At 46.6% G+C, this 14,414-nt stretch overlaps 1 long non-coding RNA gene across 1 annotated transcript; it reads right to left on the bottom strand.

The window, feature by feature from the left end:
- Nucleotides 1-233: 233 nt before the first annotated feature.
- On the bottom strand, nt 234-13,911 carry LOC142813934 (uncharacterized). Its single transcript, XR_012894746.1, has 2 exons — nt 13,578-13,911; nt 234-384 (listed from the first exon to the last, which is right to left on the bottom strand). It is a non-coding gene; the product is annotated as an uncharacterized LOC142813934 (long non-coding RNA).
- Nucleotides 13,912-14,414: the final 503 nt, after the last annotated feature.

Raw genomic sequence — 14,414 nt, 5'->3', positions numbered from 1 at the left:
AAAATCTTTTCACCAGACTTATGTCTTTATAAACGACCCATCCAAACCACAATTCCTTCCAATCCTGCGCTAGGTCACATTACAAAAGTTACGCTACTCTCCTTGAACATGACCTGATAAGATCATATTTCAAGATAAGATTGCTCCCAATGCTGCAGAGTAACATTTCATTAGATGATGGCTTGTCAACGCAAACACAGCCTGCGAAAGCAGCCACCATGAAAAAGATGTACTTGCCTAAATGACCGCAGACCTCCAAACAGAGAGATTCAAATATCTTAAAAGGGATATTCGTGTACGTTGTCCATCCTTTGTCCCATGAGCTTCTTCGATAAAAGGACGAGAGCTTGTTCGTTGCATGCGCCAGATGCAGAAGTTGGAGAGCTGGAAGGACAAATCCATCAGTTAATCACTGCGAAACGTGGTGCACCTGCTTTACCGATGCACCAGTTGGCCGATAGATGGTGATAACTCGTTTTAACAACAACGTTAGAATGCCACCACATGACACAGTGACACAAATTATATTTGCTGGCACACATTGGATGGGAGAAAGTTTGCAGTTATAGCAAGAATGCTGTAGGCTCTTGTGCTCAGATTTGCGTGCACGTTTAAAGAACCACAGGTGGTCCAAATTGCTGGAGCCCTCCACTACGGCGTCTCTCATAATCTTATGGTGGTTTTGGGACATTGAACCCCACATATAAATAAATAAATAAATAAATAAATAAATAAATAAATAAATAAATAAATAAATAAATAAATAATTAAATAAATAAATAAATAAATAAATAAATAAATAAATAAATAATTCAGTCAATCAATGAATCAATCAAAGTTTGCAGTATCTTGAACTTCAAAATTGTACTATGACTCGTTATGTAGAGTAGATAACGTAACGAAACTGTGGGCTTTTAAAAGCAGTTTCAATCGTAGCATTAGTAATAGAGTCATTAGGGGCTTTTAGTTTATACGTATACTTCGTGTTAACATGTTACCGGATGGCGGTTTGCGTTGAACCGTCTTAGCAGAAGGCATGTTTTTCAACGCTTTAGCTCCCCGTAGGTTAACTTTTACGTACGTACGTAAACGAATACCTTTACGTTTTCGCAAAACATAAAACGTGATACTAACTGCACTGAAACAATCTTGGACTAAGATAGGATTGAATTACCGCTGCGGCAAAATCGTGTACAGTATCTAATCGTGCACAGTATCTAATCGTGTACAGTATCCGTTTTTAATCGTGTACACAGTATCCGTTTTTAATCGTGAACAGTTTTTAATCGTGTACAGTTTCCTCGTACGTGCAAAATGATGAAGAACCGCAAGATTACCGTCTCGACGGTGTCGACATTTTGTCACAGTTCAAGCAACCACAGTCAGCAACACGTTGGCTTACGTCTAATGCTTTTGAGGTGAAAATTATGAAAAAGGTAACTCATTCGTGATATTGCCGCTGCGAAATTTTCACACCGGACGTAGAGTACACGATGTTTGTGCAATAACAATATTGTGATAATTGCCTCCGAGATGGCGAGAGTGCGGCGTGTTTCTTCTCCAGCCGTCCGAATCACTGCCCTCCCCAACAAAACTCAGCATAAATGGAACGCCGCAGGTAGGACGCAGATGCCTCTTTTCTGTGAGTTTTGAATAATATTGGACCTATTTCTTGAAACAACCTGTATTTCAAAGTGGCACGTTAGGAGCGATGAGAACAAAATAGGAATTTGCCAAAAACCTGGTCTCTAGTAATGACTGTTCCGTTTACTGCAGATGAATCTGCAGTGTATTATCAGCTCTGTACTGTTCAATCCCGGCCGTGGCGGCGGCATTTTAATGCAGGTGAGATGCTGAGAGTTCCGGACGCTGTGCGATGTGATTGCACGTTTAAGAACACCCAATGGGCGAAATACCTGCAGCCCTGCCCTACGGTTTGCCTCGTAATCATGTCATGGTTTAGGCATGTGAAACCATTATTATTATTATTATTATTATTATTATTATTATTATTATTATTATTATTATTATTATTATTATTATTATTATTATTATTATTATTATTAATATTATCGGCGATGATAAGCGTTGATGGCATGCCATTGTATGGGGCGAAGGCTACACAGGGGAAGCACGTAGTGTACCTCGGTCATCACCATAACTTCGTAGATGTTCATCGCAAAGGAGCTGGGGCATCCGGTTCCTCGCGCGAGAATCCACCGCACCTTCAACACGGCGTGTTTCACGACGAACACGGCGCACTTCCAAGTTCCGCTTAGTATGTGGTCTATAGGGATACCGAGGTAGCCGACATGAGTCTTCCGTGAGAGCGGAACCCTGTAGGGTGTGACGGAGTGCGTGGCGAGCCGTTCACTGGTGCGGGTGCATGAGGAACGCCTCGGCTTCGGTGGCCGAGATGTGCCGTCCTATGTCATCCAGGAAAGCGGCAATGGCCTCTAGGGCGTTCTGGGGGCACTTCCGCACTGTTGCGAGGCATCGGGTGGGGCCGCGCAGGAACAGGGCAATGTCGTCTACGTAGATGACCCCGCACACAGTGCAGTCGTCTTGTTTGGGAAGGCACCCGACGAGCGCCGCTAGAGCCAGGTTAAAAAGAAACGGGCCCCGTATGCTTCCCTGAGACACTCCGGTGGTGACAGGGTGAGACGTACTGTTCGCTTTCCCCACGCGACCCGTCAGAGAGTAGCCAGAAAGGAAGGCTTGCGCACAAACACCATTCTCACAAACCACCTGCAGGATAGTAGCGTGGAGGAGACAGTCAAACGTCTCCCAGTCGTGTAGCGCTTGTTCCAGGGTCTCAGCACGTCTCAGCACCCGCACTGGAATGGGAAGAGAGGAGTAAAGATTGGAGAAGGAAAGGAGTGTGACGTATATGGCCGAGGACACGGCAAGCGGCTTGTGCAGATGGTAGTCGAGTGTCCCAAAGGACTTGAAAACGCCTTGAAAACGTGGGTGTGGTAGCGGGAAGGGAAAAGGAGGTCCTTCTATGTAGCCGCGGTTAGGTGGAGAATGATTCCTCAAGAGCCGTCACGGGAAGGAGAGTGTCAATCAAAAGAAAAAAATTTATGCCCATGAGGTTTTTGTTTTGTTTGTAATTTACTTCTTAGAAAACCCCTAAACCACAGACCACCTGGACCACAGACCGGGTTGGTTTGTGGATCATAGGAGAGACCTTTGCCCGGCAGCAAGCGTAGTCAGGATGATGATGATAAAACAAAACTCTGTTCGAAGGCGAGACAATAGTTTCTTTCTCGTATTTGCTACCCATCCTACCAGTGCCATCTCCTCCTCCCCACTTATTTTTTCATAAAACAGGTGCAATCCCAGGAATAGTTGTTAAGACAATGAAGATTTCGCGCTTTTCGATTATATGCTGCTGTCTCCGCTTGCGCCGTCGCAAATGTAGAAAACGCAGTGAAATAGTTTTTCCGTGTGCCATAGTCATGCGAGAGAAGGAAGACCAAACAAAATATATTTAAATAGGTCGCGAAGGCTCGGGCGAAAAGCGGTTCAGAAGAAACTGCCAGCGAAATCTGCATGGGGAGTTTCGGGAGCTGCGATTGAAGCGTGACTTTGTGTAAAAGGAACAAACACTCATAGTTATAAAACCAAGTCTGATTGAAAGGCGGAACAATCAACGCGTTTTAAAAATGAGATTTATTTTCCCCAACAGTATTTGGAGGTTTACAGAACAAAGAATTGACGACGGTTTTTATTATTACGAAAAATATTTTTTCTTGCGCCCTCTTTAACACTAAGTGCTTTCGTTGGTAGCTGCGGAAACGATGTGCTGTGCAATGATAGAGTACCAACCAACGTATGCCTGGTGACCCATGTCTTCTAGATAAGAAGCAAGGCCCCGCCGCGGTGGTCTAATGGATAAGGTGCTCGGCTGCTGACCCGCAGGTCGCGGGATCAAACCAAGGCTGCGGCGGCGGCATTTCCGATGGAGGCGGAAATGTTGTAGGGCCGTGTGCTCAGATTTGAGTGCACGTCAAAGAACCCCAGGTGGTCGAAATCTCCGGAGCCCTCCACTACGGCATCTCTCATAATCATATGGTAGTTTTGGGACGTTAAACCACACATATCAATCAATCAATCAATCAAGATAAGAAAAGGACAATGGTCCGGAATGCGCTGCTCGCTGGACTTTCATTCATCAGTATGTCTGCAGCTTGGTTTCTTTCTTGAGCATGCAGTCGCGGTATCGGTGATCAGATTGCCAAATTATGTATCACGGTACAATTCGCATGTCTTTTTCATTCGCATACGTAGTGGTAATTTATCGAAGCATAAGGCAAAAAAAGAGAGAGAGATATATATAACACAGAGAGTGTCCGCACATTTTGTTTCGTTTTTATTACCATTTTGTTCAGTGTAATAAGTTTGAGGTATTGTGACCATCGAATGAAACATTAATAAAAAAATTGAACGCATATCCACGGAGTGAATGATGAAGAGTGGGGTGAAGCATTCACCCGTCCATTCGTTCTTGCTTCCGTCCGTCCATGCGTCTGTCTGTGTGACCGTCCATGCGTCCATCCGCCCGTCTGTGCGTGCGTCTGTTCGTGCGTCTGTCCTTGCGTTCGTCCACATTCGCCTCTGCGTCCGTTCATGCGTCCATCCATGCATCTGTCTGTGTGTCCGTTCGTCCATCTATTCAACACTCCAAGTACCACTATCTCGCATCTTTTCATCATATATTCCTCATATAGAAGCACCGACATCCAGCGGACATTTCAAGGACTAAACGAGAGGTGGCACACGCACACTTTCTTACGGCTTGCGCTTAGGGTATACTTCCCACCTTTAACCACCTCGAGTTCATGTTATATACTAGTTCACTGTATTCCTGGCACTGCGGCCCAACGCAGACTAGAGAGAGAGAGAGAGAGAGAGAGAGAGAGAGAGAGAGAGAGAGATAAAGATGCAAGGAAAGGCAGGGAGGTTAACCAGACGCACATCCGGTTTGCTACCCTGCACTGGGGAAGGGATAAAGGGGAGAAAAAAGGTTGCAGAAAGATAAGAAGGTACACACAATCACGAGCACACTCGGGGAGCACACACAGTCTACAGGCGGTCGCTCAGGTTTGTTGACTTGAGGTAAAGTAGCAGTGCTTTAGTTGCTTTCTGCGCAACTGAGGCAGATGCCCAAGGCCCTAGTATCTTCTGCACACAAAATGGTCCGGGGTCAAGTCGATTCAAAACCTTCCGGAGCTGGCATCGCTGTGTGTCGTAGCAAGCGCAGCTGCACAGGACGTGTTCGATGGTCTCTTCAGCTCCGCAGTAGTCGCATGTAGGAGTGTCTGCCATACCAATGCGAAAGCAGTACACCTTTGTAAATGCAACACCCAACCAAAGGCGGCATAACAGTGTCGCATCGGAGCGGGAAAGTTGTGATGGTAGCTTTAGCTTGAGCGGAGGATCCAGTTCATAAAATTGACACCTTTGGAAGCTGGTAGACGACCAGAACGTGCGTGTGAGATCTCGAGCCAGCAAGTAAAGTTGTCTTGCTGCATCATTCCTTGATAGAGGAGTCGGGACTACACGGGTTTCTTCATGGGCTGAGCGGGCTGCATCATCGGCTAATTGATTTCCGGTAATACCGATATGTCCAGGCAGCCATTGATATATAATATCATGCCCTGGTGCTAGAGCTTCATGATGGCAATGTCTTATTTCTTGTACCAGTTGGTCATGACTCCTCCTACGCATGGCAGACTGCAAACTCTGAAGCGCTGCCTTCGAATCACAGAATATGACCCATTTTCCTGGACGTTTTTGAACGATATATTGTAAAGCAGCCCTTATAGCAGCAAGCTCTGATGCCGTAGATGTAGTCATATGCGATAACTTAAACTTGATTGTCATTTCTGCAGCCGGAATTACAGCGGCACCTGATGAGCTGCTGTATGAGACGGACTCATCAGTGTATATCTGCGTTCGGTCTAAGTACAACTCATGTAATAATAGCAGTGTTGCTTGCTTCAATGCCACTCTGGAGTGACTGCTTTTCTTTTTGATTCCCGGAATTTCTAGACGTACTTGCGGCTGGTCGAGGCACCACAAAGGACAAGCTGTTCTCGCAGCTGGCGTATATCCTGATGGAATGCTGTTTAGGTGCTTGGCTATGACGTCTGAAAACGTAGCACGTGGTCTTCCGGAAGGTAGAAGGGCCAAGTGGTGGTCGGGGACACGGCTTTGATTGATTTGTGGGGTTTAACGTCCCAAAACTACCATTTGATTATGAGAGACGCCGTAGTGGAGGGCTCCGGAAATTTCGACCACCTGGGGTTCTTTAACGTGCACCCAAATCTGAGTACACGGGCCTACAACATTTCCGCCTCCATCGGAAATGCAGCCGCCGCAGCCGGGAATCGAACCCGCGACCTGCGGGTCAGCAGCCGAGTACCTTAGCCACTAGACCACCGCGGCGGGGCTCGGGGACACGGCTAGCATGTCGAATGTGTGCTCTGAGGCAATCCACAACTATATATGTCCTGACCGGATGGTCTTTGGCAAGCATGATTGTGGCATAAGTAGAAGCGCATCGGGGCAGTCCTAGGCAGGTACGCAGTGCCTGACCCTGCAAACTCTCCAATGAATGAGTATTCGATTTGCAAGTGTTAGTCAGTACCGGCAAGCTGTAGCGCAATAGACCCAGAAATAGGGCCCTGTACAGCTGTAGCATGGAGGCCACAGATGTTCCCCATGCTTTACCGCACAAGAATTTCATAATATGCACAATAGATAGCAGTCTCTTCTTCAAGTACGCACAATTTGGGCTCCACGAAAGACTTCTGTCGATTATTATGCCCAGGAAACGATGCGTCCGTGCATATTTGACACTCTGCCCATTGATGTAAACAGGGTATGGCGTCATTGGTTTGCGTGTAAACGCCATCAACGCGCACTTCACAGTTGATATATTTAGGCCTTGTTTCTGAAGGTAGGCTGTTGTGAGGGTTGCTGCCCGCTGTATTCGTGCACGCACCTGAGGGCGAGTAACTGCAGCACTCCAGAGGCAAATATCATCGGCGTATATGGATAGGCGCACCGACTTTGGCAGAACCTTCACCAGACCAATGAGGGCCACATTGAACAATGTGGGGCTTAAAACACCTCCCTGAGGTACTCCGCAGTAGGTGTAATGTTGGGCAGTTGTACCCTCATATGTTTGTACAAAGAAACCCCTGCCAGTTATATAATCTTTTATCCATTGAAACATTCGTCCACCAATGCCCATTGCTGCGAGAGAAGTGAGGATGGCATCGTGAGCTACATTATCATATGCACACTTCACGTCAAGAAAGAGTGCCACTGATATGCGCTTGTGACTTTTTTCTTGTTGAACAAATGTCGATAAGTCAAGGACACAGTCAATGGAGGAGCGGCCCCGACGAAAGCCTGCCATGCAAGAAGGGTATTTGGTGTATCGTTCCAAGTACCACTCGAGACGAAATAGAACCATTCTTTCCATCACTTTTCCGAGGCAGCTTGCGAGGGCAATAGGGCGATACGCTGTCAAGTCCAATGGTGATTTTCCCGATTTCAAAAGTGGTATTAATCGACTTATTTTCCATTCTCGGGGAACACTGCCGCGGAGCCAGGAGTTGTTGAAGCATGTTAAAAGTTCTTTTCTGGCTTTTTGTCCAAGGTGTCCCAACGCACTATAAGTAATACCATCAAGACCTGGCGATGACATGCGCTTAGAAGCGACTAACGCACCTTCCAGTTCTTCCATGGTGAACGGAATGTCCATTTCTGGTAATCGCGTCTCAGGAACGATCACGGCGTCGATGCTCTCGTTCATAATATTCCCGGCAACTCTCGTGCAAAATTCTTCCGCCACCTCGAGTTCCGTTTTTCCATGATGGAGTGCCAAAGCTTTAAAGGGGTGCCGTTGTTGTGGAGAGGAGCGAAGGGGTGGAGAACGAACTGTTCTCCAGATATATGACAGCGGTTTATGAGGGTCTAGAGATTCGCAGAATGCTTTCCAGCGTTCGCTCTCCAGTTTGTAAATGCGTCGTTTAATCTTTTTCTGGAGCCGCCTTGCTTCCCTCAGATCGTAAATTGATCTTGTGCGTCTGTATCGTCGTTCAGCACGCCTACGTATAGCTCGTAATTTTTCCAGTTCGATGTCAAACTGTGTTACTTTAGACGAAAATGGTAATTTACATTTGGACGCTTGCATAGCTTCCACTATGGTATTTTCCAGGCTGCAGGCGAGGCCTTCTTGGCAAGCGTTCTCAACACGCGATGCAAACATCGACCAGTCAGTGCCAATTGCAACACCGGAAGAGAAATTTTTTTATGATACCATCGATCGTCACGTAGGTGGGTATGTGATCACTCCCATGAGTCTCAATATCGCAAAACCACTTAACTTTGTGAGAGAAGCACCGTGACACCAATGTCAGGTCAAGGCAACTGCCATACGTGAGACCCCGCAGATATGTGGGGGTACCATCGTTCATGATGGAAAGGTCGTAATCGGAAGCGAATGTAACAATGTTCCGGCCCCTGGCATTCATCCTAGCTAGTGCTCCCCCAAAGCATGTGATGGGCGTTGAAGTCACCGGTGATGATCCAAGGCCCATCGGTTCTCATTAGGATGTCTTTTAATCTGTCGCAGTCTAATCGCGATGACGGAGATATATATCCACCAATAAGCGTGAACGAAACTGCATTCTTCTTCACACGAAGACACACGTACTGATTGTCGTCATTTGAACTTATTGGGTGCGAAAGATAAGTCAAGTCTGTGCGAATGTAAACAATTACTTTGCTTCGTTCTTCGCAAGTGGCTGAACAAACAGCTTCATAACCGGACAATCCATAAGGCGTTGATACGTTTGGTTCACATATGACAAGTATTGGGAATTGATTGGCCCGAACAAATTGGCGAAAGTCCGAGATACGGGACTTCATGCCTCTTGCATTCCACTGAAAAATCGACGCACTTTTAACTTCAGTGTGGAAGATGAGATTTTGTTGAGCCATTGTGCTTATACGAAGTTAGCAAGAACTGGATTTAGTGCATCCAGTATTTGCAACGCACTCTTAGCAGACGAAGATTGTATGCTGCTCAGTAGCGTGCGAATCGTGGCAATTAATGATTGCACGATTGCAGCCACTTGCCTGTCTTGGTTGGAAAGATCTCGAACCGGGACGATTGCAGTCACTTGCCTGTCTTGGTTGGAAAGATCTCGAACCGGGAGCGCGGACTGGCCGTCATGAAGCTCCTTCGGTTCGCTTGATGCTGCTTCCCTTTGAAGTGCAGGCCACTCTGTTGCAGTTAGGGTATGCTCACTGGCTTTGTCCTTTACAGCCTTTCCCACGGCATGTGGTCTGGGAGGCAAAGGAGGTGGTACTGATGAGGGATTACGCAAACGTGTCGAGGAGGTAGCGGGCGTCCTCGAAGACCGACGTCGACGTGAACGACGCCTTCTGACTTTAGCTGCGGCTTCTCGATGAGATGAGTGATCGCGCACCATCTCCTTCAAGATGGCAATTTCCTTCTGAATCCGCGGGCAGTCCTTCGATGTGGCTTCATGGGATCCATTGGAATTAGAGCATTTCTTGACAGTTGCGACGCACTTATCCGCTTCACGGTGCTCGGCGCAGTGGTGGCATACCACCGATTTCTCGCAGACGCTGCTCACATGTTCAAGTTGCATGCATTTACGGCACTGGAGAGGCTTTGGAATGAAAGGCCGCACAGCATGTCTGAAGTACCCCACCTTCACATGAGAGGGGAGTGATGTGCTCTTAAACGCAATCTTCACACAGCGAGACTTGCCTAGCCGGGTGACATCAACAATTGGAGTATCAGTTGTTGACTTGACAAGAAGTTGTAAGTCCTTATTGGAAATAGCGACATAAATGTCGTAGATCACGCCGGTTACTACATCACATCCCAAGGGAACATGAGAGCGCACCTGGTGGCCGTCCAAGTCAGTTACACTGCGCAGAACGCCCAACGCACTTGCGTGCAAAACGTCCACAGCCAGTATATTCTTTCTGGCGTTCACTCTTATGTCCGTGATCTCATTTGGCACGAGCGTTTCCAGAGACCTCGACACAGACTGTCTGTTAAGGCGTTTCATGCTGACGGTAGGAAGTGCAGGCAGAAACAGAATGGTATAAGTGTTCGATTTTGGCGTTTCACTTACAGTTTGAATAGTTGAGGATGAGGATGTCCTAATGTTCCTTCTCTTCGCCTTGCGGCTCAGCACAGGTTGGAAACCGTCATCTGAGAAGTCCTCACTGCTGAGATAGTAAGCATGAGTATCTACACTGTCGCTGTCGCTCGCTTGTCCCATCCGCTTCCTGGAGGCAGCCGCCGCTGACGCCGCTAGTGCCGGCAGGCGCCCGGGGTGGTCTACATCCATCCCCTCCAAGGGAGCAGCGAAAACTGATCAACAGACTTAAATTATAACTGAAATACGCTGGAGTTAGCAGAAGTAGCTCCTATTCAAAACACACTTTTTCGTCTTTTTCTGACGCTGACTAAACCTTTGCAAAACCAAGGAGGTTACGCTTAGCGAGTATAATGTAGCAACCTTTTCCTGTCAGATAGTGCTCAATGTACATGCCAACGGCTGCTAATAGAGATTGCCGCGTGCACGTTAACTAAAAGCCGAATGCTGTTGTCTCTCATTCCTTATTAGCATTCATTGGCATGTGCATTGAGCACTATTTTTTATTGTTCAACAAAGCACAGAAGAAATCCCTCACCGGCACCGTTTTGCAGGTCAAAATGTTATATTTGTTACATACTACAATGGCTACGAGGGACAAACGTGTGTCGTTATAAGAAGCTTCGCCCCTAAAATATCATCATTTGGACGGCTAGGCGTCATTTATTCCTGTTAAACAGAAGATCACAAGCATTGTGCATGCTAAAAATCCTGCGTATGTGTGAAACAAATAAGCCACGCTGCAGACATCGTATGTATACGCTGCCATGCTGGCTGTTGGTTGCCTTAATCCATCGGCGGAAGATGCCACTAACAGCGAATAAAAGTGCCAAGAATAAGCTTCCTTGTAAAATCGAAGCAAAGTGAACTGTACAGTTCACCTAAACATCAATATTCATTCATGAGTCCGTACTATATTAGCTGGCGTCGACTTGAAGGGCACTAGTGTATTGCACTTCACTAGTAGTGCATTAGCTTGGACTGCATAACAAAGCAATGCAAGCGACAAGTCGCAAGAGATATAGCTCGAATATCGATTAGTCAAGAGCTCACGTCATCTTGACGTCATCTCAGCAACTCTCTGACGTCACGAACTGTGCCATAAAAATAAGAAATGGCAGTAGATAACGACGCACTTTTTTGGGTATTTTAAAAGGCTGTTAGGAGCCTTTTAAAGGGCCCCTCACGAGGTCATATAACAAATTGTAGCTATAGACACTAGAAGTTGTCACGTGCCCAATGAAGAGCGTGGTACCGTAATAATTTTCAAAATTGGTTCGTTAAAAGCCACGAAACCATGATGCGAAGAGGAAAGCTTGAAACCCTTGCCACTCGCCCTGTGTAACCAGAAGTGCCATCACAAGCCCAATTCCTCTTCTGCCTTCGAATTGGAGTCGGAGGATAACAGACGCATATGCATCAAACGTTCATGCGAACTACGAGCTCGAGCCTGCCCGTGCACTTACGCCACCAATGTTCTGTCGTTTCGGCATTCTCGGTAGCGTGTTGCCTGTTTCTGTGGTATGGATTGCACTGCAAGCGCACGTTTGGAGAGGCTATCACGGATCATGCATCTACAGCGATACACCACGTTGCACCGCTTGCTTCAAACCAAGGAGGCAAAGCTCTTTGGCTGGAACTGCTGTCAAAAACACGCTCAGCGTTGCCAGGGGAGGAACTGGCACGACGTCGTAGCTGCGAAAAGACGAACGCATGCGAAACGGTGGTCGATCAGTTTGTAGCATATCGCGATTCAAGATTTAAAAAAAGTGAAAGCGAGTACACATGAAACGAGGTCCCTTTTTGCGCTGATAGATCAGTCTAAATATTTGCATTTCGTTTGAGTGTTCTATTTTTTATCTCAGCTTTCAATCATGTGCTCAATAACAGATGACACAAATTAAACATGTCGCCACAAATAATTCTCGTCATGTAACGCGCAGTGCTTTCAATTAGGATACGATTGAAATACTGCATATAGCCAGGAAACAAGATATTTTTTGTCTGACTATCGATATAGCCAGCTTTCAACCACCTCCTGCATGAAGGGTGTGCGGTGGGTGTCGCCAACGCAAAGGAGTGACGTAACAACGGGACCATTTTCTGAGGTACGTCACGCCTTTCATCTGAAGGCGCGCACAAGCGAGAATGCAGTCAGCGTCCACTTTGAAATATTACGATTTTCCGCCACGCGCAGCGTTTCGAATTCAGTGCATGCGTGACACTTGTCAGCTCCACAAGCTCACACGCGGTAAGGAGTCCATTAACTCTTCCAGGCATGGTTGTCGTTGCAATGTACCACGTGAGTAATATGCCACCTCGTTGTCGACTGTAAAGTTAGTTTCGACAAGCGACTATTTCTGGATCCGTGGTATATTCAGGCAACACCTGGAAACGTGAACCGGTCTGCAGGGGCGCTCCCGACAGTGCATTAAAACGGACTACGGCACGTCCGTCGAAACAAGCAGGACTTCTCGTGCAATTGAGAAGACGCTATAAACTCTTATGCTCCCTGGTGCCACACAGCCGCCCCCGAGGAAAGGTCACAAGAAACGTCGAGATTTCACACTAAGTTATGACTTTAAGTGAATGCGTTGGTTGGCGTTCATTTTCAAATGTTCTTTTCTTCCCAACCAGACAGAAGTCTGTCAAATGTTCACATTTAGGAGGATAACTTTTCAGAGGCAAGTAGTGCGTGAATGCTTATTCATATTTCAAAATAGTTTAGCCCTTTTTTTGAACAGTGCCACATATACGTCACACTTTTTGTTCCTTGTTTTTCGCGCTGCAATTTCTTAAGACAGCGTGCGCAACCGCATCCAAGCAACGAAATTCATCTGTTGAACATGCAACAATTTTTTTTTTTTTTGCGTGTGTGTGTGCAGTTTCGTGACATTTCAGCTAGTTGGAAGCACGCAACAAGTCCAAAACTGCTTTTTATGTTTGTCTCTTCCTCTCTTTGTCCTCCTTTTCGGCTTCATGCGTATTCATCGCTCTGTGCTTCCCGCTTGCTGAGCGCGGGTGTTCTGGGAGCAAAGTAGTAAATGATGAAGTGGACGAAAGCATCGTGTGCTGCTTCATGATAATCACAAATTTATATCGCGACATTTTAGGACGCGCTAGAACATGCTTCACTGTTAAAATTCGGACTATATGCTCCATCGAGACTGTGACACTTTCGTTGGCCAGCTGTACACGCATATCAAGCAGACATTCGACCCTACTTTTGCGTAAGATGCCCGTGAAAGAGGCCAAGAACGTGGTTCGAAAAATATTCCGTGTTCCCGGAATTTACTCCTGGTTCCAGAACCATTCATAGGGAGGTTATTTAGGTACGAAACAGTAGACGTAACATACCTTATCTTCGCTGCTCAACTCTGCGAGTGATTATCCGCGGAAGGTAGACGGCTCCCGTGGCTGCCGAAGCTGGTTCAATGTGCGCTGCAGAGGTGCGGCATCACTCCTGCAGTCGAGGACTGCCTGATGTTTTTCTGGCATGAAATAGTCTGTGGCTGCGGACTTTACGATTCGTGACAAGTCCGTCTAACCAGGAGGGCTTGGTGTTTTGTTCTCCCCTGCTTGGGCTAGGCTTACTGTTTTTCGTGGGCGTCCGGAACATGAACCATTCTGCATGTTCACCTAGTATCTATTATTCGCAATGGCGAAGAAGGTGGTGCGCCCACGTGATAGACAAAGCCCTTCATTGGCGAACATGGGCTCAGGAATATATATGTCAAAGTAAACAAATGCATTGCACACACTGATAGCCATAATCCCGTAATCGGCTTTTGGTAATCTGCTCGACAGTAAAATGCGTCGGCTTTTATGCGTTGCTTATCTAATCCTCCAGTCTTGAAGTTTCCGAAAATCAAGATGAGAGTGAAAGCCGACTACATTGAAAGAAATAGTATTTCTGTTGAGGTTTACCACTTAATGAATGTCAGATACATCTGAGATTCAGACATATTTAAATATTGGCATTTTTAGCAGTATCCTTACATAATGCGCTCTACTTCAGTTTTGGAATGTTTATTTCCCAATTACTATGTGCTTCAAGGCTAATCCTCATATGCGCAAAAATGTACGCGACTGCGACGAGCGACGCGACGTAGGTCGCCTTTGCGTAAACGGTCGCTTGCGTGGGCAAACTTCAATTACGCGACTGTTTCGGTGAGCGATCTCCATTGTTGTTCG

This window comes from Rhipicephalus microplus, chromosome 4 (assembly GCF_043290135.1).
Source record: "Rhipicephalus microplus isolate Deutch F79 chromosome 4, USDA_Rmic, whole genome shotgun sequence".
NCBI lineage: Eukaryota > Metazoa > Arthropoda > Arachnida > Ixodida > Ixodidae > Rhipicephalus > Rhipicephalus microplus.
Note: the sequence above shows the minus strand (reverse complement) of the source record. Positions and strands in the feature narration are given on the sequence as shown.